Below are 21,827 nucleotides of genomic sequence, written 5' to 3'. Positions count from 1 at the left end.
TTTAATATCTCCCACCACAGGAAAAAAAAAAAAAGCAATGTCATGTGCATTGGTTTTCCAAGCTACATAAAAAATTACTACAAAGTGGCTTAAAACAACACCCATGTATTAGCTCACAGTTCTCTAGGGCAGAAGTCTAGACAAGGCATAGCTGGGTTCTCTGCCTGGGTCTCACAGACTGCAATCAGGATGTTGACTGTGGTATAAAAGGTTAGGGCAAAAGTAATTGCGGTTCTTTCCATTACTTTCAATGGTTTTTGCCACTACTTTCAATGGCAAAAACCGCAATTACTTTTGCACCAACCTAATTATGTTAGTCCATTTTCATGCTGCTGATAAAGACATATCCGAGGCTGGGTCATTTATAAAGAAAACGAGGTTTAATGGACTCACGATTCCACGTGGCTGGGGAGGCCTCACAATCATGGCAGAAGGTGAAAGGCACACATGGCAACAGGCAAGAGAGAACTTGCTTAGGGGAACTCCTCCTTGTGAAACCATCAGATCTTGTGAGAGTTATTCACTATCAAGAGAACAGCATGGGAAACACCTGCCCCCATGATTCAATTACCTTGCACCGGGTCACTCCCACAGCATGTGGGAATTAAGGGAGCTACAATTCAAGGCGAGATTTGATTGGGAAAACAACCGAACCATATCACTAATATCAGACAATGGGAGGGTTCTTTCTGGAGGTTATGGGGACAAACCTGCTTCCAAGAACCTTCAAGTTGTTATGAGGATCACTCCAAAACAGTATTTCTTGTGGCTGCCGGACTGAGGTCCTCATTTCGATGCTGGCTGTCACACAGGGGTTGCTTGTAGCTCCTAGAGGCCACCCATTTATTGCTATATCACTCCTTTCCATAAGCTGTCTTGTACTTCAGATTTCTTTTGTTAGGAAGAACTCAGACTTCTAAGGACTCATCTGATGAGATCTGGTCCACTCAAGATAATCTCTCTCTCTTAAAGTCAAACAAGTCATGTAATATCACCTAATCACAGGAGTAAAATAGATCATTTCCACAGTGTCAGTGCACACCCAGGAACAGGAATCTTGCGGGGGCCGTCTCAGAATTCTGCCTCCAACACCATAGCTCTTTGGAACCATTTATATTAAAACAATAGAGACCTTCTTACCACTATACTTTCCTAATGTCATTTATTTAATGCTGATTATATAATCATTTATAACCATGCATCATCCATGTGCTACCCAAGAATAGTTATTTCCAGTAGCTCTCTAAAAGCTTATCATTCTTTGTCGATGATTGCAAATACAAGTCTTACTCAGAATATGCAGAAAAATCATGTGAATAATAATTCATTTTCTGGTTATGTTCATTTAACACTCAGAGATTTTTAGCATAAATGTACAAAACACATTTTCCAACTCTATCTCCTCTTGAAATCTTTAGGTTGTAATCAATGCATCCCTAGACTGTGAACTCTTTTTTTTTTTTTTGAGATGGAGTCTTGCTCTGTCACCCAGGCTGGAGTGCAGTGCCGCGATCTTGGCTCCCTGCAACCTCTGCCTCCTGGGTTCCAGCAGTTCTCCTGCCTCAGCCCCATGCCCAGTTAATTTTTTTTTTTTCATTTCTTTTCTTTTTTTTTTTTTTTTTTGTATTTTTAGTAGAGATGGAGTTTCATCATGTTAGCCAGGCTGGTTTCAAACTCCTGACCTGAAGTGATCCACCCACCTTGGCCTCCCAAAGTGCTGGGATTACAGGCGTGAGCCACCGTGCCCAGCCAAACTCTTTCAATGTTGACTGCATCTCTGCCATCTCCATATCATGAGGAAGGGAAGAGGATTATGCACAGACTGATAAGAGCAGTCCCATTTGTATTAATGCAAGGAATGGTCAGTCCTCATCTGGAATGACTTAGGACTGGTAGATGTGCATGACACCGTTACATTAATTGGAGGAAAGAAAGGACATTGATTGGAAGGACCCACTGGCATTGCAGAGGAATGACCTTACAAAATGAGAGGGCCATGACCATCCCTGGAGGATTTGACATACGGAGTGAAGACTGTAGAGGGGATGGGCTGACTGCTCTGAATGTCATCAATAGGGATACACAGAATAAAAAATGTCTGCCACTAGCACTACCCCCTTGGGTGCTATAGACCAAAGGTGGCATCATGATTAGAATCCAAATGGCAAGAACCAATTAATATGCCCACATACAGAACTTAAAACCAAGGGTTGGCAACAGACCACCCACAGTTTCGAGCCCTTAACTTGTCCTCTGTTGGAGGTCAGGGAGATAGCCCATGAGACTGGTGACCCAGTATCATGGGATCCCATGAAATAAACACTGCTCACGTCAGCAAAAGCAATCTCCATGCCAGGCCATACTTCTGGAAATGGAGGCCCAGATGACCTCATAGGTGAAATTCCTAGAGCTCTGCATTGTATCTGGTCAACCCCATATGCATGGTAGAGGGGTTGAGTGCTCTCTTATGGGGACAAATGGAGCTTCTGGGTTTTATGTATCCTGGTGTAGATTTGGGGTCCCCTGCCTGGATAGCACTGCCAGCCCTGGCTAGTTGCAGGTACTGGAAGGATACATAAAAATTTTTCAGGAACCCTTTTCCTCCCTACCCTCTACAAGGCAGTACCCAAGGCAGGGGCTTTACCTGCTTGGATCAAATAGTGGTACTACTTATTATCATTCTTGTTTTACAGATGAACAGACTGAGATAGGAAGAAATTAAGTAATTTTTCCAAAGTCAAACTGCTAGCAAGTAGCAAGATATACAATCATAGAATCTAGTTCCTGTACTCATAACCAATATACTACATGGTCTCTGAAGTACTGTAGTATATATGAAAGAACTTTGTGAGAATGAAAAATGTTATTTCTCAAATTTTCATAAAATATAGAAGTGCTCCAAAAAATGCATTCTAGTTACAAATGTAAAGAGCTGTGAAGGCTAATTATTACATGATAAAAATACCATGACCCCCCACCAGTGTTTATTAAAAATAAACACAGCAGGAAATATATGGGGAGAAGGATGTAGTAGGAAGAGAGTCCTGGCAGCAAAAACCATGAGCTTTCATGCAAGGCAGCATACTCTGCTTTGTTTATGGCTGAGACCTTGATCAAGAGGACTTAGAAAAAGACTGAAGACTGTGATTTACATGGTCAGAAAAGAGCTACAGAGCAGCTGGATATTGATAGCATTCTTCTTGTTTTATGAGGGAGACGAAGAATAAGTTAGAGGTTTTTAGAAACAAATCACAAAGGAAACATCCATGGTAGAAATTGGCCTGAACTCAGCAACAGACCAACTGTGTCAATTGATCCAGAGGCAGTTTCATGAAGTGTCAGAGTAGCAGCATCCATTCGCTCCTAACATTAGAAGCCTCATTTTTATACTTAAAAGAGCTACTGATGAAGAAGTTGTGATTCCGACAGTGATGGAGAAACTAAATCTCACATAAATAAAAATGATCAGTCTTTGAAAAACAATTTAAAAATTTTTTGAAGGCACTAAAAACATAAATGAAGTTAAAGGGAATATGAGCAGTAAAAGGAAGGAAATCTGTAGAATAAGTACTAAATTTATAACACTTTTCCATAAAGGCTCTTTCCAGTCTACACAATGGGGATGGCTACAATTTATGTACAAATCTACAGTCATTTTGACTCGAGGTATCAGAGAACGCTATTTGGGCTGCCAGAAAGGGTGAAATTGAGAAAGATGTCCTGAAAAGGGAGAAACAAAGGGAAAAATCACAAATTTGCACATAAACTTTTCTCAAATATCTGTCTGCTACAAAAACTACATGTGTGCAAAGAAGACAACGAGGAGCACAACAAAAAAAGCAATGATTGGATGACTTCAAAAGCTAAGCAGAAATTTTAGCTGGTGTCCACCACAGGGAGTTTGGAGTTTGAATGCTGACAACGTAGAAGGCCTTAAATGTAAAGATTAGGGTTCTAGGATTGGGATTAAGGGGAGCAATAAAATAGATCCTGACACCATTTGGATCTGTGTCCATGTTGAATTGTAATCCCCAGTGTTTCGGGTGGGGCCTGGTGGGAGGTGATTGGATTATGGGGTTGAATTCCTCTGTTGGTGCTGTTCTTGTGATAGTGAGTGAGTGAGCTACCATAGTAGCTTCATTGCTTATTGTGTTTTACCCTGATTCTGACATCCGACTCTAGCCCTCTCATGTTTTCACAGAACGTGCAACATGGCACCTCCTATTGCCATGAAAGTAGAGTATGCCAGTTTGAAATCATCATTTTATCCCCAGAGTGAGCACAGTGTCTGGCTTCTAATGATTATTCAATAAATTATCTAAAAAAAATTAAATGAATGAGTGTTTCGCCCTAGATGTGTCTAATCACTGCTCCCATACATCCTATTTTATCTCTATTGCCTAGCCTAAATTCCCTCTACTTCTCTACACCTTATTCATCCTTTATAGCCAGACTCAAGTCTTAACCCCTGTGAGTTTTTCCCAGATGATAATTCTGGTCTCTCCCTTCTCTGAACATATATTTAACTTTCAGTGAGATCATTACTCATTACTGAGGTAGGAGGCAGGGCTGGACTACGGAGGTGGGGCTTGGGCACTGGACCAGATTAAACACTAACTGAAACAAGGAAGAGGCAAAAGCACCTCTTCATAAGACACACCCACCAATGCCATGTCAGTTTGCCATTGCCATGGCAAAACCCAAAATGTATTGCCCCTTTATCATGGTAATGGCCTGATGATCTGGAAGTTACCACCCTTTTTCTAGAAATATCTGCATAATCTGCTCCTTAATTTGCATGTAATTAAAAGTGGGTATAAATATGACAGCAGAACTGCCTCTGAGCTGCTATTCTGGGCACACTGCCTATGGAGTATCCCTGTTCCACAAGGCTCAGTACTTCTGCTGCTGCTGTACACTGCTGATTCAATAAAAGTTGCTGTTTAACACCACCAGCGCACCCTTGAATTCTTTTTGGGTGAAGCCAAGAACCTTCTGGGCATAAGCCAGCCTCAATTTGGGGGCTTGCCTACCCTGCATCATCTGGCAACCACAAAGGGATGAAGACAGCAAGTGAGAGGCAGCAAGACAGCAGAGATAGTGGCCGTCAGTGGAGACATGAGACAATGAGACAGCAAAGATGGTGGCAATCAGCAATTAGAGTGAGACAGAGGTGGTGGGACAGTGAGACAGCAAGAGGCGGTGAGACAACAGGATGGTGAGACAGAGAGAGGGAGACAATGAGACAACAATCAGAAGTGGCAGAGCTGTAACGCTGACGAGTTGCTAACACTGCAGAGCTGTAACACTAGTCAAAGGCTCTTTGAAGAGCCATCACCTTTCCTAGGGGCAGCAGAGCTGAGTGAAAGGGCAAGGAACCATCATACTGCCACCTTGTATGAGACCTGTCATTCCTACCAGCAGGCCTGCAGATCTCTGGTCCCCATGCTGGCCCCCCACATGGCAGCCAAGCTCCCTCAAGCTGAGAAAACCTGGAGGGACCTTCACCCCAGTCCCACACGGAAGAATGATCAGCACTATTTTGGCCCTTGCAGATGGGGTGAGTGTCTTGTCTTCCTCCTAACCCCACAATATGGGGTAGGCTAGGGAATAAAAGCCTCTGGCTAAGTGGTCATTTAATAATCCCTCATTATTTGAGTGCCCTAAAACATGTCCTTGTCACTCCTTCCCATGGTCCTTGTCCTCTGACTCCGTTTTAGTGCTCCAACAACCAACAACCATTTTATTTTTAGTCTTAAAATGATTGTTATGTTCACAGTCATTTTATTTTATTTTATTTTTGCTTTCACTCCATGGGCAACTGTTTAAGGCAGGACAATTGGTTGTGAGAGGTCCCCTGCTGTGTTGATTCTGGGATGCCAGATTCACGTTGCTCTGTGTCCTCAACCAGTCCTCTGTGGTTCACTGTTGGCTGTCCTTCAGATGCTCCTGAGTTTTCTGCATTTGGTCAGTCCCAGGTACTCCAGGATTTCTGGCATTTGATGTGGGGACCCTCATTGACTAACACTCAGATAGTTTGGGTTGTTGCCATTTGGTATTGTAGGCTGCCCTCCAGATGCTCTAGAGTTTTTGGCACTGGCATTCCTTCTATGATGGTTTGAGTTGGAGGCCCACCCTAGGAGAATCCTGGTCTTGCTCTTTCTTTTTTTCCATCCTGAAGTTATTATTTTCTGTAACAGCATGTTCTTTTTTACTGTCACCTTATTTACTCTTCCTTCTATACTTTGCTTAATACAAATACGTCTTTGGTTATATTCTGTTCCCTGACAAACATTTATAATCCTTATAATCGTTAACACCGTGCTACCTATACTTACACCTTTTCTGTGGGAAGTGGAAATCTAAAAGGGAAAAATAACAGGGGCCCAGTTGCTTTCCCTCTTGCTACATTTAGAAAAACTTCTATGTCCAGAAAAATCTCTGTTAGTCATGGGGACAGTGACAAGCATCTCTGAAAACTCGCTACTAACGTGTCTCTTATGCTATTGGAGCAAATTTTTAAAATTCAGCTTAAAGAAAAGGAATTAATTTTCTATTGCATCATTATTTGGGTTCAATACAACTTAGAAAACCAACAGATTTAGCCTAAACATGGTTCTATATGTTATGATGATATTTTACAATTGAACTTACTTGGTTAAAAAAAAAAAAAAGGAAAAATGGGAGGAAGTCTCTTATGTATAGGCTTTTTATGGTCCTTTACTGACTCACATCACTTCCAGGCACCAGGAAGCTGAGCCTAAGGCAGCAGTTGCCAACTTTTTTGGCACTAGGGATTGGCTTCATGGAAGATAGTTCTTCCATGGACCAGGGCTGGGAGGGGATGGTTTCAGGATGAAACTGTTCCACCTCAGATCATCAGGCATTAGTTACATTCTCATAAGGAGTGCACAATTTAGATCCCTCACACGCTCAGTTTGCAATAGGGTTTGCACTGCTGTGAGAATCTAATGCTATCATTGATCTGACAGGAGGCAGAGCTCAGCCCATAATGCTTGCCTGTTGCTCCTGCCATTCATCTCCTGCTGCGTGGCCTGGTTCCTACAGGCAATGGGCTGGTACCAGTTCACAGCCTGGGGGTTGGGGACCCCTGGCCTAAGAGATCACCTCCTAACTGCTCCCCCTAGAAGGCCTACTTTTTCCCCAGAGTCTTCTCAGATCCCCAATGCTGAGGGGGGGGTCCCACGAATTTTCTAATGAAGGATCCCATCCCAAGATTGTCAGGCACACCTCTTCCTTATTCAACTAGCTCCATGCTATACCCGCCTCTGTCTGAGAAAGTAAGCCCAACCAGTACCACTGGAAGTGGAACCCCATATCAACCCCTAAAGTCAATCCTGTGCCCATGTGTCCATTGAGGGAGGTAGCTGATAGGAATGAGGGAACACTCAGAGTACATGTGCCATTTTCTCTAATTTGGCTTTATAAAAGGAAAAATTTGGTCAGCTTTCAGAGGATCTAGAAAAATTTGTGGAGGAGTTTAAGCTGACCATGTTCTTTAACTTGTCATGACTTACTAATATTTCATCCACTTGCTGTGCTGTGAGAAAAGAGTGAAGAAAAAAAGGTGTGATTAAGCCAGTCAATTATGACAAGGTTAGAGAAATAACTGAGGGGAAAAATAAAAATTTTGCTCTGTTTCAGGGTCATTTGGTTAGAGCACTCAGGAAATCTATTAACGCAGGCCTAGGCTCTCCAGAAGGGCAAGCTCTCTTGGTTATACATTTTGTTACACAATCTGCCCCTGACATTAGGAGAAAGCTATGAAAAGCAGTAATGGGACCTTAAACCCCTATCGTCAACTTTTAAACATAGCCTTTAAAGTTTACAACAATAAGAGGCCAGGCACAGTGGCTCACACCTGTAATCCCAGCACTTTGGGAGGCCGAGCAGGTGGATCACTTGAGGTCAGGAGTTCGAGACCAGCCTGCCTGGTGAAACCCTGTCTCTACTGAAAATACAAAAATTAGCTGGACGTGGTAACATGTGCCTGTAATCCCAGCTACTCGGGAGGCTGAGGCAGGAGAATCACTTGAACTCAGGAGGCGGAGGCTGCAGGGAGCTGAGATTGTGCAATTGCACACCAACCTGGGCAACACAGTGAGACTCCATCTCAAAAAAGAGAGAAAAAAAAGTTCACAACAATACAGACAGAGCAAAAAAGGTGAAAAAAAGAATTAAAACAGGTAGACAAATAGTACAATTGTTAGCAGTTGCATTAAACCCCCTGCCATCTCAGAATTACCCATCCCAAGAAAGTGTTATGAGATTGGCATTTGGGAGATCCAGACAGGAGCCCCTGACTTGGTGACCACTGGGCCAGAATCAGTGTGCCTACTGTAAACAAAAGGACCATTGACAATGAGACTGTCCTAACTGTTCCCTGTGATAGAGAGAAAAAGACTCCCCATTAATACTACAGTTAACCTTCTTACATTGGCCCCAAAAGGCTACCTTGCTCAAGTAAGTTTAAAGGGGTCTTGGACCCTTGACAAGACAGATAGCTTCTCGCAGTGGCAAAGAAGTGGCCACCTGAACATTTTTCTTCAGTGTCTTCACTGCTGGGTGAGCTCTATGGCAGCTTGGGGACTCCAGGGTCTCCTTTTGAGCAACATGGTTTAACCTGTCCCTTCCTTACTTGATGCTGTGGGATCCTCTTCCCTGCTTCGTCCTGTCTTCCATAGCTATTGGGGCAAGCAAAGTTTCTGGATTTGTCATCAACATTCTATCTTTTGATCTATCCAAAAAATCTCACAGTCAACTCCCCAGACCTCCTAGCCAACCATAGTGATCCCAAAGTACCCAAACCCCCACACTTGTTATATAGAACTCACCTCCACTTAATGGATTCCATGTGAACACCCCCTGCCTCTATTACCTGGACTTGGGAAGTTGGGTATCTATATCTCCACTTGATATGGTTTGACTGTGTCCCCACCCAAATCTCATCTTGAATTGTAGCTCCCATAATCCCTGCATGTCATGTGAGGGACCCAATGGGAGGTAACTGAATAATAGGGGCAGTTTTTTTTCCATGCCGTTCTGGTGATAGTGAATAAGTTTCATGAGATCTGATGGTTTTATAAAGGGCAGTTCCCCAGCATATGCTCTCTTGCCTGCCACCATGTAAAACATGACTTTGCTCCTCCTTTGCCTTCTGTCATGATTAAATCTCCCCAGCCAGGTGGAACTGTGAGTTCATGAAACCTGTTTTTTTTAAATAAATTACCCAGTCTTGGGTATTTCTTCATTGCAGTGTGAAAATGGACTAATACACAAGTGCACTAATGATTCTATATTTTGCACCCACTGTTGTGTTAATGACCCAAAATGGGAGTTTCTCTGTGATGCTGTAAACCAACTCTAGTTGCCAAGTTCCCAATGCTGCAGCAAAGTAAATGGAATTCCACTTGTAAGTGAGAAGACCGTATATGGTGCCTTCTCCTGGATCTGAACATAAAGGGGAAAAAAATAATTGCCTAATCTAGATGGTGGACGTACCAACCCCTTCTGGATAGCAAAGATTGTTCCACCATCCCAATTGGAAAAGGGAAAGAATATATAGACCCAACTTGGCAGTGATAGATAGACACCATGCCTTGTAGGGCCTCTATTTTTGCTTCAAATGGGCTCATTTTTGTTGTGGCCTCAAATGGAAAAAGTCATACTCTGTAACCACTCCCAACTACATAGGGAGACACCTGTTCTTTTAGGAGTAGCTTTCCCTTGTATATAAAGAACTTGGAACAGAGGTGAATTTACACTGACTACCCTTGCCCCTCAAGGGGTCAAAGTCTAACCCCATAGGACCCAGAAATACCAGAAGTAAATGAAGAATTGGATTAATTCTGGCAGGAACTGGGGCAGCAATAGGACTAGTAGCACCTTGGGTTGGCTTTGCCTATCATGAGTCAACCCTAGGAAAACTTAACTCAAACCCTAAAATCCTTAGCCACAAACACAAATCAGGCATTAAAGGGAATTGAAGAGTCTCTTGACAGTGTGGCAAATGTAATTCTCAATAAAAGACTAGCATTGGATTATTTACTAGCTACACAAAGTGGAGTCTGTGCAGTTATTAATAAAACCTGCTGTACTTATATTAACAACTCTGGAAAGATGGAGGTTAACAGTTGAAAGACCCTATGAGCAAGCTACCTGGTTACATAGATAAAACCAGGGCACTGACCTCAGCTATATCTGGTTGACTATCAAAAGTGCCTTCCCTCCCAGCACTTTGGAGGCCAAGTCAGGTGGATTGCTTGAACTCAGGAGTTTGAGACTAGCCTGGGGAACATGGAAAAACCGCATTTCTACCAAAAACTTAGCTGGGCATGATAGCACATGCCTGTGGTCCCAGTCACTTGGGAGGTTGAGGTGGGAGGATTGCTTGAGCCTGGGATGTGGAGATTGCAGTGAGCCAAGATTGTACCACTGCATCCCAACCTGAGTGGTAGAATGAAATTCCATCTCAAAAAAAGGTGCCTTCCAAATTCTCATCTGGATTTTACCTCTCCTAGGACCTCTGATAATTGCCTTCTTATTACTAATTTTTGACTCTTGTTTAATTTCTTGGTAAGGTTTCTGTCTTCTAGATTATAACAGTTCCATGTAAAGAAAATGCTGGGACAAAGTTTCCCATCCATCCCATCTACTGATCTGAAGAATGAAAATGTCCTAATTCTGGACCCCTTAGATCAGGTGTTCAGAGAGTTTTGCTCCTCCAGTGCTAGGCAGGGCCACTCTTTTGCACCTCTTAAGGTTAAGGAAGAAGAGTATCTAATCCCTGAGGGGGAAATAAGGTCAGAGGCAAACTCAACTCTGGAAGTAGGGCTTGGACTCTGGACCAGGTTGAAGACTAGCCACAACAGGGAAGAGGTGAAAGCACCTCCTCATGAGACATGCTCACCAGTTCCATGTCAGTTTACCAGTGTCATGGGCACACCCAGAAGTTACTGCCCCTTTCCGTGGCAACGACCTGATGACCTGGAAGTTACCATTCTTTTTCTAGAAATGTCTGCATAATCTGTCCCATAATTTGCATGTAATTAAAAGTGGGTACAAATATGACTGCAGAACTGCCTCTGAGCTGCTACTCTGGGCACACTGCCTATGGAGGTAGCCCTGTTCCACAAGGAGCAGTACCTCTCCCGCTGCCGTGCAATGGGGCTTCAATGAAAGTTACTGACACCACCGGCTGACCCTTGAATTCTTTCCTGAGTAAAGCCAAGAATCCCCCCGGACTAAGTCCCAGTTTTGAGGCTTGCCTGCACTGTGTCACTACTATTTCTTATTTTGTCTTGGTTAATTCTACCTCTCCACTGAGTAGAAAGTTTCTTAATAACAGGTACCTTGCCTTGGGTCTCCCACAGGGCCTAGCAGTGGTGTTTTTGTTTGTTTTTGGCAGCACAACCCCTGTCCTCAACTTACTGAAATGAGGTCCAGGTAGTTCATTCCTCCAAAGAAAAGAAAGATCTATTTTGAATATACTACTCTTTTTCTTCCCCATGGCTCCTCCTTCCTTTCCAGAGACTCATGAAAAACAATAAATAAGGTACCGAAAAGCCCTGACCTTATTTTCTAGACTCATCTTGGGTTTTTTTTAGGGCTTGTTCATGTTTGGTGGTCTGTGACTTACTCTTGCACTGAAGGTCTTACTGGTTACATCATAAGTACCAAAAAGTCAGAGAATGTCCAATTTAGACACAAAGGATCAAAAATCCCAATCCTCTCCTCCAATCCATGAGGAATCTAGGATATGCCTGATTGCCCCAAGAAGACATAGTTCATACAGATAATGTTCTAAAACATATTTCAATGTGTTTCGCTCTTTTGTATTAACTTCAGTATGACCTTCCCCTGCTCCAGACCTGTTCTTTCTGAGACATCCATTTCCTTCAGAGGATTAGGATTTTTAAAGCAAGCTTACAAAAAGAAAGATGACCCATTCTCTTCTTGCATACAAAGTGGAATTTTTAGTCTGCAACCATAAAATTATTTCTTAGAAGCCAGGTTTCACAGAAAGAAGAAAATTATTTTAGAATTCCTATAGCTGTCATTAACCTATGATGAGCCAAGCCTGACGTTTAAATGACAGAATTTCTTCCATAGTATTGAGAGAAGATTTATCCCACCATTAAGACTGCGCCGTGAGGCCTGGTGTTCCCAGGAGATAAATGGGGACTGGGGATGTGCTTAAGCACAGTCTGTAACAGAAAGGTAGATGAGGTGAAATTTTGCCCTTTTGTACTGGCAAAGTGTGGGAAAGAGACAGTGAGAAAAGAATCAGCTTTTTCTACATGAAATGCCACCTTAAAATTTACTGTCTTTAAACCACCACCATTTATCTAGGTCATGATTCTGCAGATCATCAAATTGGGTTTACTTCTGCTAAGTAGTTTAGTCTCAGCTGGGCTCGCTCCTGTGTCTGGGATCAGCTGCCTGATAGACTGGTGGCTGCTAGACTAGGGTGATCTCAGCTAGGCCTGCTGGGATTGCTCTCCTTGGACTGCTTATGTGGTGGTGACCATATTCTGGGGGAGAAGACTGAGGCACAGATGACCTTTTCAGGCCTAAAGGCAGAAAGACATGATATCACTTCTGATGAATTTTGTTGGTTAAAGCCAATCATCATGCTAACCAGAGTCAAAGGGTAGAGAGAGAGAGACTCCCCTTCTTGGTGGGAAAAACTTCAAAGTCACATTGCAAAGAAGCATGAAAGGAAATAATCGTGGCCATTTTGGTTAATGATTTTCCACAAGGATCATGATTTGTCACTACCTGGTACCTCTTCCTTCTGCTACTGGAAAGTGTTACTAAATAGAATGAGAGGAAGATAGAAACCAAAGGAACTTGTCCTGACTCAGGTTTGGGTTTCTAGGAGGATTCCCCAGCATTGTTGTTGGGAGAGCAAAGGGTATGACCTACTGGTTCAGAGGGAAGCTTTGAGTCTAAACTCCTGAGTTTTCTCCTGATTCTTTGGTGATAACAGGGGAAAGTGTCCAAAAGTGTCAGCCTGCCCTGTAGAGGGCAGCTGGTAATGCTGGACAGTAACTTCTCGGATAGGTCATTGTGCTGGGGTCAAAATGAGTCTGTGCCAAAGATTGCAGGGACAGCACCTAGGCCAGGAATCAACTAAGAATCACAAGCAGACCCCAGGTGATGCCATGATACCTGGCCATACTGAAAGAGGATAAACCACGAACCCTCTGGCTATAGACCTTAGCAACAAATTTCAGAAAGGTGAGCAGTGACCAGTAAACATTGGAAAACTCCATTGCCAGCAATCCAGCAAGTACCCAAAGAATAACCTAAGAATCCCCTTTATTGCCACAAAAGGACCCAGGGTGATCCCCATTCATACATCTTTAGAAGAGTGGGAAGGAAGACTAAACATTTATCTGAAAGGCTGATATGGTTTGACTGTGTCCCTCCCAAAATCTCATCTTGAATTGTAGCTCCCATAGTCCCCACGTGTCATGGGAGGGACCTGGTGGGAGGTAACTGAATCATGGGGGCAGGTCTTTCCTGTGCTGTTCTCATGATAGTGAATAAGTCTCACGAGATCTGATGGATTTATAAAGTGGAGTTCCCCTGCACATGCTCTCTTGCTTGGCACCACTAAGATGTGACTTTGCTTCTCCTCTGCCTTCCGCCATGATTTTGAGCTTCAGCTATGCTGAAGTGTGAGTCCATTAAACCTCTTCCCTTTATAAGTTACCCAATTTCTGGTATGTCTTTATTAGCAGCATGAGAACAGACTAATACAAATGCATTGTTCAAACCAGAAGAAACTGAGATTTTAAGTGTAAATTTTTTTCTTGCCTAACTCAGAGAAAGCTACAGAGAAAGATTTGAATGTCCTCATTACAAAGAAATGATAAAGGTTTAAGGTGATGCATATGCTAATTTCCTTTATTTTATCATTATACAATTTACACATGGATTAAAATATCATGTTGTATCCTGTAAATATGTACAATTATGTGTCAATTGTAAAAAGAATAAAGGTAAAATAAAAGATGACTCTCAGAATGTTACCTCAAAATCAAAACAAAACCAAACCAAAGCAACAGCTATATTTTCTTTGTGCAGCTCCTTTGTCAAACAGATTGAAATAGATAAGGTACAAATGTGACAAAATTTGATTTGTCTCCAACCATTACCCTCAACCACACTCAGATGAATCAGCCTTTTAGGTAGAACTGATAGCTTTCTTGTCACTTTGAATAAATAAAAAGTCTAATCCAAATAAGTTCATTGTCTTGGAGGTGCCAAAGATTTCTTAAAGGGGACATGAAACATATAACCATGAAAATATTAATAAATTAGACTCTATTAAAATTAGGAACTTCTGTTCATCAAAAGACATCATTAAAAGGGAATAAAAAAGTAACTTACCAAGTAAGAGAAGATATTCACTTAAGAATATGAAGATTCATATGGATTCATATCCAGAATATATAGGGAAGCCCTATATGTCAATAAGACAGCTGAATAGAAAAATGGATGAAAGATTAAAAAATATTTCAAAAAAGTAAGTACTCAGATGGCCAATAAACATGTGCAAAGTTATTTAACTTCATTAGTCATCAGAAAAATGCAAACTAAAACTATGAGATATTATTACACAACCATTAGAATATCGCAAATGAAATAGAAACTACCAAGTATAAAATTAAGATGTAAAGCAATAGGCCTTCCATACGGCTCCTTAAAAAACTATTTGATAACTGATACAGTTTCGATGCTTGTCCCCTTAAAATCTCATGTTGGGTGTGATTCTCAGTGTCGAAAGTGGGGCCTGGTGGGAGATGTTTCAGTCATGAGGGTGGATCCTTCATGAATGGCTTGGTGTCTTTCTTGCAGTAATGAGTGAGTTAATGTAAAGTCTAGTTGTTTAAAAGAGTGTGGCACCTCTCCCCATGCTCTTGCTCCCCCTGGCACCATGTGATGTTCTGGCTCCCCTTGGCCTTCCTCTGTGATTGTAAACTTCCTGAGGTCCTCACCAGGAGTAGATGCTGGCACCATGCTTCCTATACAGCCTGCAGAAACTCAAGGCAAAATCTTTTCTTTGTAAATTACCCAGTTTCCGGTATTCTTCTATAGCAACACAAATGGACTAACACAGTAACATATGTCCAAACTGAAGATATGACCCAAAATTCCACTCCTGGGTACACATCGAACAGAAAAGTAAGCATATTTTCCACAAAATACACATAGTAGAATAATCATTGTAGTACTATATTTGATACGTCTAAGCTAGAAGTTATTTTATGCCCATAAACAATAGAATAGATCAATTGCAGTCTAGTTATATAATAGAATATTTTACAAAGGTGCAAATACATGATCTACTAATACAAGTAAAAACAAAAAAATGATTCTCAGCAACATAATGTTGAATGAAAGGAGTCAGATCCAAAATATACTGTATGATTTCATTTGTATGAAGTACAAAAACAGGTGAAACTAATGTATGTTGCTTAAATTCATGATATTGATTACTCTAGAGGCAGCAACCTTTGAGAGTGGAAAGGAATAAGGGAGTATCTGGGGATTGGTAATATTTTGCTTCTTATCTGGATGTTGGTCACATTGGTGTGTTCAGTTTGTGAAAATTTAGCAATCTATACACCTCAGTGTAGTTTTTAAAGTAGGTGTATTATATTTCAGTAAAAAGTTTTCAAAAGTCTGGTTCAGACCAATTTTAAATTGTAATCTCATACTTCTTTATCCCTTCCCCAACACAGCTTTGACTTACTTGAGGCTAAAACTTCCAAGTAGGGATAGAATTTGGATGACTTTCTAAAGGTACCTGTGCCACCCTTTCTAGTATCAACTCCTCTGGGGTTGGAGAGATGGAAGATGAGATAGAAGTAAAGACAGCACCATTTTATTTTCCTTAACTGGCCATGTGATTGCCCTATTGTTGATGGCCATTGCTCTTCTGGCCAGTTTGATCTTTTCCGTCACCCTTGGTGCAGCAGGGAAAGTGCTGGTTCTCAGAGGCATGCACATGAGTCCATTTGGAGGCACTGAGCCATGAGGTTTTCCTATTGCACAAGTTCCCTGGCACAGAAGACCTAGCTTCACCTCTTTCATCATCACCCCCAACTGTTATCCCCAGAGTCACACCCCGCAGCCTCTTGCCTCACCTCCCAGGGTTTCTGGCTCACAGAAAGACATTTCGTGCCTGATTGTCTTCTGCAGTTGTATTAGTCTGTTCTCACACTGCTAATACAGACATACTTGAGACTGACTAATTTATAAAGGAAAGAGGTTTAATTGACCCACAGTTCCACATGGCTGGGGAGGCCTCACAATCATGGTGGAAGGCGAAGGAGAAGCAAAGGCACATCTTACCCGACGGCGGGCAAGAGGGCTTGTGCAGGGGAACCCCCATTTATAAAATGATCAGATCTCATAAGACTTATTCACTACCACAAGAACAGTATGGGGGAGACTGCTCCCATAATTCAATTATCTCCACCTGGCCCTGCCCTTGACATGTGGGGATTATTACAATTCAAGGTGAGGTTTGGGTGGGGACATAGCCAAACCATATCAGCAGTTCTAGTTAATCCACAGAAAAGGTGCAGGGTGTTCCCTTTCTCCAGCTTGCTATTTATCTCTAATTTTCTTATCCTCTGGTAGGACAGACAATGGATCTGAGTAGCCTAAGCTTATGTCCAATTTGAAACCCATGCTACCCCTTCTAAAGGCACTGCAGATATTGATGAATGGATAAAGAATGGCACTTCAGATACTTGTGAATGGATACTTATGAATGGAGAACTCTTTCTTCAAGCTCTTTTGTGGTAGGGAGAATAATTATTTCCTTCCTCCTTACAAAGATATCCATCTCCTAATCTACAGAATATTTGAATATGTTACATCACATGGCAAGGAGGAATTAAGGTTGCGAATCAACTGACCTTAAAATAAGGAGAGTATCCTGGAATATTTGGCAGACCCAGTGTAATCACAAAGGTCCTTAAATGTGGAAGAGGGAGGCAGGATAATTAGTGTCAGAGCAATGGAATGTGAGAAAGACTTGACTGGCTATTGCAGGTTTTGAAGGTGAAGAAAGGGCCCACGGACCAGGGAATGTGGGCAGCCTGTACAAGCTGGAAAAGGCAAGGAAACAGATATTCCCCTGGAGCCTCCAGAATGCAGTGCAGCTCTGCCAACACCTTGATTTCAACCTAGTGGATCCGTCATAGACTTCTGACCTCCAGAACTGTAAGGTAATAATTTGTATTGTTGTTAGCCACTAAGTTTGTGGTTGTTTGTTACAGCAGGAACGGTAAACTAATGCACTCTCTTTTAGTTTGCAGGGAGAATGGATATAATCCCCTCCCAAAAGCTATGCAATTTCCTATAGGTGGGGTAAAGGCCCAGGATTCCAATATGCTTTTCTCTTCTTTACCCTCTGGCCCCAACTTCTCTCATGTTTATCTCCTAGAGAGGTGTATTAGTCTGGTCCCACATTGCTATCAATAAATACCTGAGATTGGGTAATTTATAAAGAAAAGAGGTTTAACTGGCTCATGGTGATACGGGCTGTACAGGAAGCGTGGTGCTGGCATCTGCTCAGCTTCTGAGGAGGCCTCATGAAACTTACCATCACAACAGAAGGTGAAGGAGAAGCCAGCACTTCACATGGGCTGGAGCAGAAGGAAGAGTGAGAGGGTGGGGGAGGTGCCGTACACTTTTAGACAACCAGCTCTTGTGAGAACTGACTCACTATACAGTACCAAGGGGAGATGGTGCCAAACCATTCATGAGAACTCTAACCCCATGATCCAGTCACCTCCCACCAGGACTACCTCCAACACTGGAGATTATAATTCCACATGAAATCTGGTGAGGAAGCAGATCTGAACCATATCATTCTATCTCTGTCCCCCAACTCCAAAATCTCATGTGCCTCTCACACTGTGAAATACAATTATGCCTTCCCAAACGTCCCCCAAAGTCTTAACTCATTCCAGCACTAACTTAAAAGTCCAAACTCAAAAGTCTCATCTGAGACAAGGCAAGTCTTTTCCACCTATGAGCCTATAAAATCAAAAACAAGTTAGTTACTCCCAAGATATAGTGGGAGTACAGACATTAAGAAATACCCCCATTCCAAAAGGGAGAAATTCACCAAAAGAAAGTGGCTACAGGCCCCATGCAAGCCTGAAACCCAGCAGGGCAGTTATTGTATCTCAAAGTTCCACAATGGTCTCCCTTGATTCCATGTCTCACATCCGTGGCACGCTGGTGTGAGGGGTGGGGTCCCAACGTCTTGGGCAGCTCTGTCCATGAGGCTTTGCAGGGTTCAGCTCCTGTGGCTAATCACAAGGGCTGGTGTTGAGTGCCTGAGGCTTGTCCAGGTGCAGGGGGCAAGCTGTCAGTGGAATGTGACAAACCCCATTGTGGCCCTCTTTCCATAGCTCCAAATGGCAGTGCCCCAGTGGAGACTCTGTATGGGGGCTCCAACCCCACATTTCCCCTTTGTGCTGCCCTGTAGAGGTCCTCCATAAGGGCTACTGCCTGGACATCCAAGCTTTGTCATACATCCTCTGAAATCTAGGCTTCTAAGCCTCAATTATGACACTCTATATGCCCAAAGGCTTACCATCAAATGGAAGCTGCCAAGGCCTGTGGCTTTCACCCTCTGAAGCAGAGGCATGAGCTGTACCTGGGCCCCTTTTAACTCCAACTGAAGCTGAAGTAGCTGGGATGCAGGGAGCAGTGTCCCAATGCTGTGCAGGACAGTAGGGCCCTGGGCCTGGCCCACTAAACCAAACTTTCTTCCTAGGCCTCTTAGCCTGTGGTGGGAGGGGCTGCCTAGAAGATGTCTGAAATGTCTTCAAGGCCTTCTCCCCATTGTCTATTAGCACTTGTCTCCTCTTTACTTATGCAAATTTATGCAGCTTGGTTGAATTTCTCCCTTGAAAATGGCATTTTCTTTGCTAACACATGGCCAGGCTGCAAATTTTCCAATCTTTTATGCTCTTCTTTTCTTTTAAATGTAAGTTCCAGTTTCAGGTCATTTCTTTGTTCACACATATAAGCACGGGTTGTTAGAAGCAGCCAGGCTATCCTGAATGCTTTGTTGCTTAAAATTTCTTCTGCCAAAAACCCTAAATCATTACTCTTAAGGTTAAAATTCCACAGATCCCTAGAGCGGGGACATAATGCAGCTGTTACGCACGTCCATGTGAAGAGACCACCAAACAGGCTTTGCATGAGCACTAAAGCTTTTTAATCACCTGGGTGCAGGCAGATCGAGTCCAAAAAAAGGAGTCAGCAAAGGGAGATGGGGTGGGGCAGTTTTAAAGGATTTGGGTAGGTAGTGGAAAATTACAGTTAAATGTGGTTTTGTCTTGCGGGCACGGGCAGGGGTCACAAGGTGCTTGGTGGGGAGCTCCTGAGACTCATTGTCCAGAAGAAGGAATGTCACAAGGTCAATTGATCAGTTAGGGTGGGGCAGGAACAAATCACAATGGTGGAATGTCATCGTTAAGGCAGGAATTGGCTGTTTCACTTCTTTAGTGGTTCTTCAGTTGCTCTAGGCCATCTGGATGTATATGTGCAGGTCACAGGGGTTATGATGGCTTAGCTTGGGCTCAGAGGCCTGATAGCAACTAGACTCTTTGCTAAAGCACAGCAAAAGTGACCTTTACTCCAGTTCCCAGTAAGTTCCTCATTTCAATCTGAGAGCTCCTCAGCCTCAACTTCACTCTCCATATCACTATCAGCATTTTGGTTACAACCATTCAACAAGACTCTTGGAAATTCCAAACATTTCCTCAACTTCCTGTCTTCTTCTGAGCCCTCCAAACTGTTCCAATCTCTGTCTGCCCATTACCCAGTTTCAAAGCTGCTTCCCACATTTTCAGGTATCATTATAATAACGCCCCACTCCTCAGTACCAATGTTCTATATTAGTTTGTTCTTGCATTGCTATACTTGAGACTGGATAATTTATAAAGAGAAGAGCTTTAGTTGGCTCACATTTCCACTAAATGTACAGGAAGCATGATGCTGGCATCTGCTTGGCTACTGAGGAGTCTTCAGGAAACTTACAATCATGGCAGAAGGCAAAAAGGGAGCCAGTGCTTCACATGGCTGGAAAAGAGGAAGAGAGATAGGGTGGAGGGGGGTGCCACACACTTTTAAACAACCAGATCTGGTGAGAACTCACTCACTATACATTACCAAGGAGGCATAGTACTAAACCATTCATGAGAAGTCCACACCCATGATCTAATCACCTCCCACTTGGCCCACCTCCAAGACTGGGGATTACAGGTCAACATGAGATTTGGTAGGGACATAGATCCAAACCATATCAGGGGATTGAAGAGGAAGAAGATAGGTATTGGAGATAGTGGCTGGGGGTAGCCGTATCTGTTTAACTACATCATTGTTAGCTCTGGAGAAGTTGTCTGGTCTTCGTTTTTTGCAGCTCTTTTTAGGATGCAGTTACTTTCAGTATTTCAAGCCTCACTGTGGCTCTCTGTGTCCAATTCCAGGGCAACAGGGTAAGTCCAACAACAAGCTGTCACTTGACATAACTAAGTAGTGGCATGCACGTTAACATTTTTGACTATATACCACATATGTAATCTATATGGCTTGGGGCACGGATTCAAATCAGTTCCTTTTCCTGCAATTAATAATTTATTATTATTTTTTAGTGATAAATATGTATATATAGTTTAAAAGTCTAATACTAGTATGAGATTAATAAGAAAGCAGTGCCTTGCCTATATCTCAAGAAGAATCATCCAACATCCAGTCCAGTGCTTGAGAGCTGGGTGGGGCAGGAAGCTGACTGACTGGCTCTTTGGTATCCAGATTTCCACTCATGACCCTTGTTTTCAGCACCATGATACACTGCTCCCTCAGCTTGCCTTTCCAGGAAAGTTACCTTAGTCAGTGTCTGGGGGTGCAAATTTAGGGGTGTGAGTGCTCAATCAGCTAGGTCCTGTGTTTCCAGCTCCACATCCCAGGCTTATTCAGAAGATTCTGATCCCTCTTATCACTGTGCCTTTGAGGGTCTATGGCATGAATCAGCTTGCCTGTCATTGCCATTTCCTCCACCCCCAACAGACACTTCAACATTTCTGCCCTGCTAAATCAGTTATGACTCATTTATCTATTTTCCAACTTCCAAAATTCTGTTGACAATCTGGCCTTCCCTCTTCTCTTCTCCTGCACTCTTGTCTTTGTAGATAGGCATAAAATTATTACCCTATATCCTTTAACTGTTATTGAAAGAGGTTCTGGGATGGAGCAAAGAATAAGCACATATGATCTGTCTGCCATATTCTTCCACAAATCTCTTTCCTTTATTTCTTAAAATCTTTAAGTTGTATATGAATATTACCTGCAGGAAATAGTGCATGCATAAGAATTCTACTTCTTTGGATTAAAAACAAGCTATTCCTCTCATTTTGAACTGTTTCAAAATTGCCTATAATCTAATGTGATTCAATGAATCTATAAAGCTTGTGTGCTCCCAGTAGCAACCGAGATAAAGCAGCAAGTGTGGCTGCCATTGGGGTCAGTTGGCAGCACCTGGTTGCCATGGTCACGGGCTCTTTAAAAATGGAGCAAATACTTAATGAAACACTATATCCTTCTCCTCAGCACTAGGCATTTATAGTATTCAAATATTTACAGGTATAGCAGACTCACTGAGTTTCAAAAATATAAAAATGGTCTTGCTTCCTAAAAAGCATACATTTGCTACTGGCAGTAAAAAGGACTTAAATCAAATTCTTGCTTTTGAAAAGCAGATG

The sequence above is a fragment of the Theropithecus gelada genome, chromosome 12 (genome assembly GCF_003255815.1).
Source record: "Theropithecus gelada isolate Dixy chromosome 12, Tgel_1.0, whole genome shotgun sequence".
Taxonomy (NCBI): domain Eukaryota; kingdom Metazoa; phylum Chordata; class Mammalia; order Primates; family Cercopithecidae; genus Theropithecus; species Theropithecus gelada.
The sequence above is the reverse complement of the archived record's forward strand: the minus strand, read 5'-3'. Positions refer to the sequence as shown.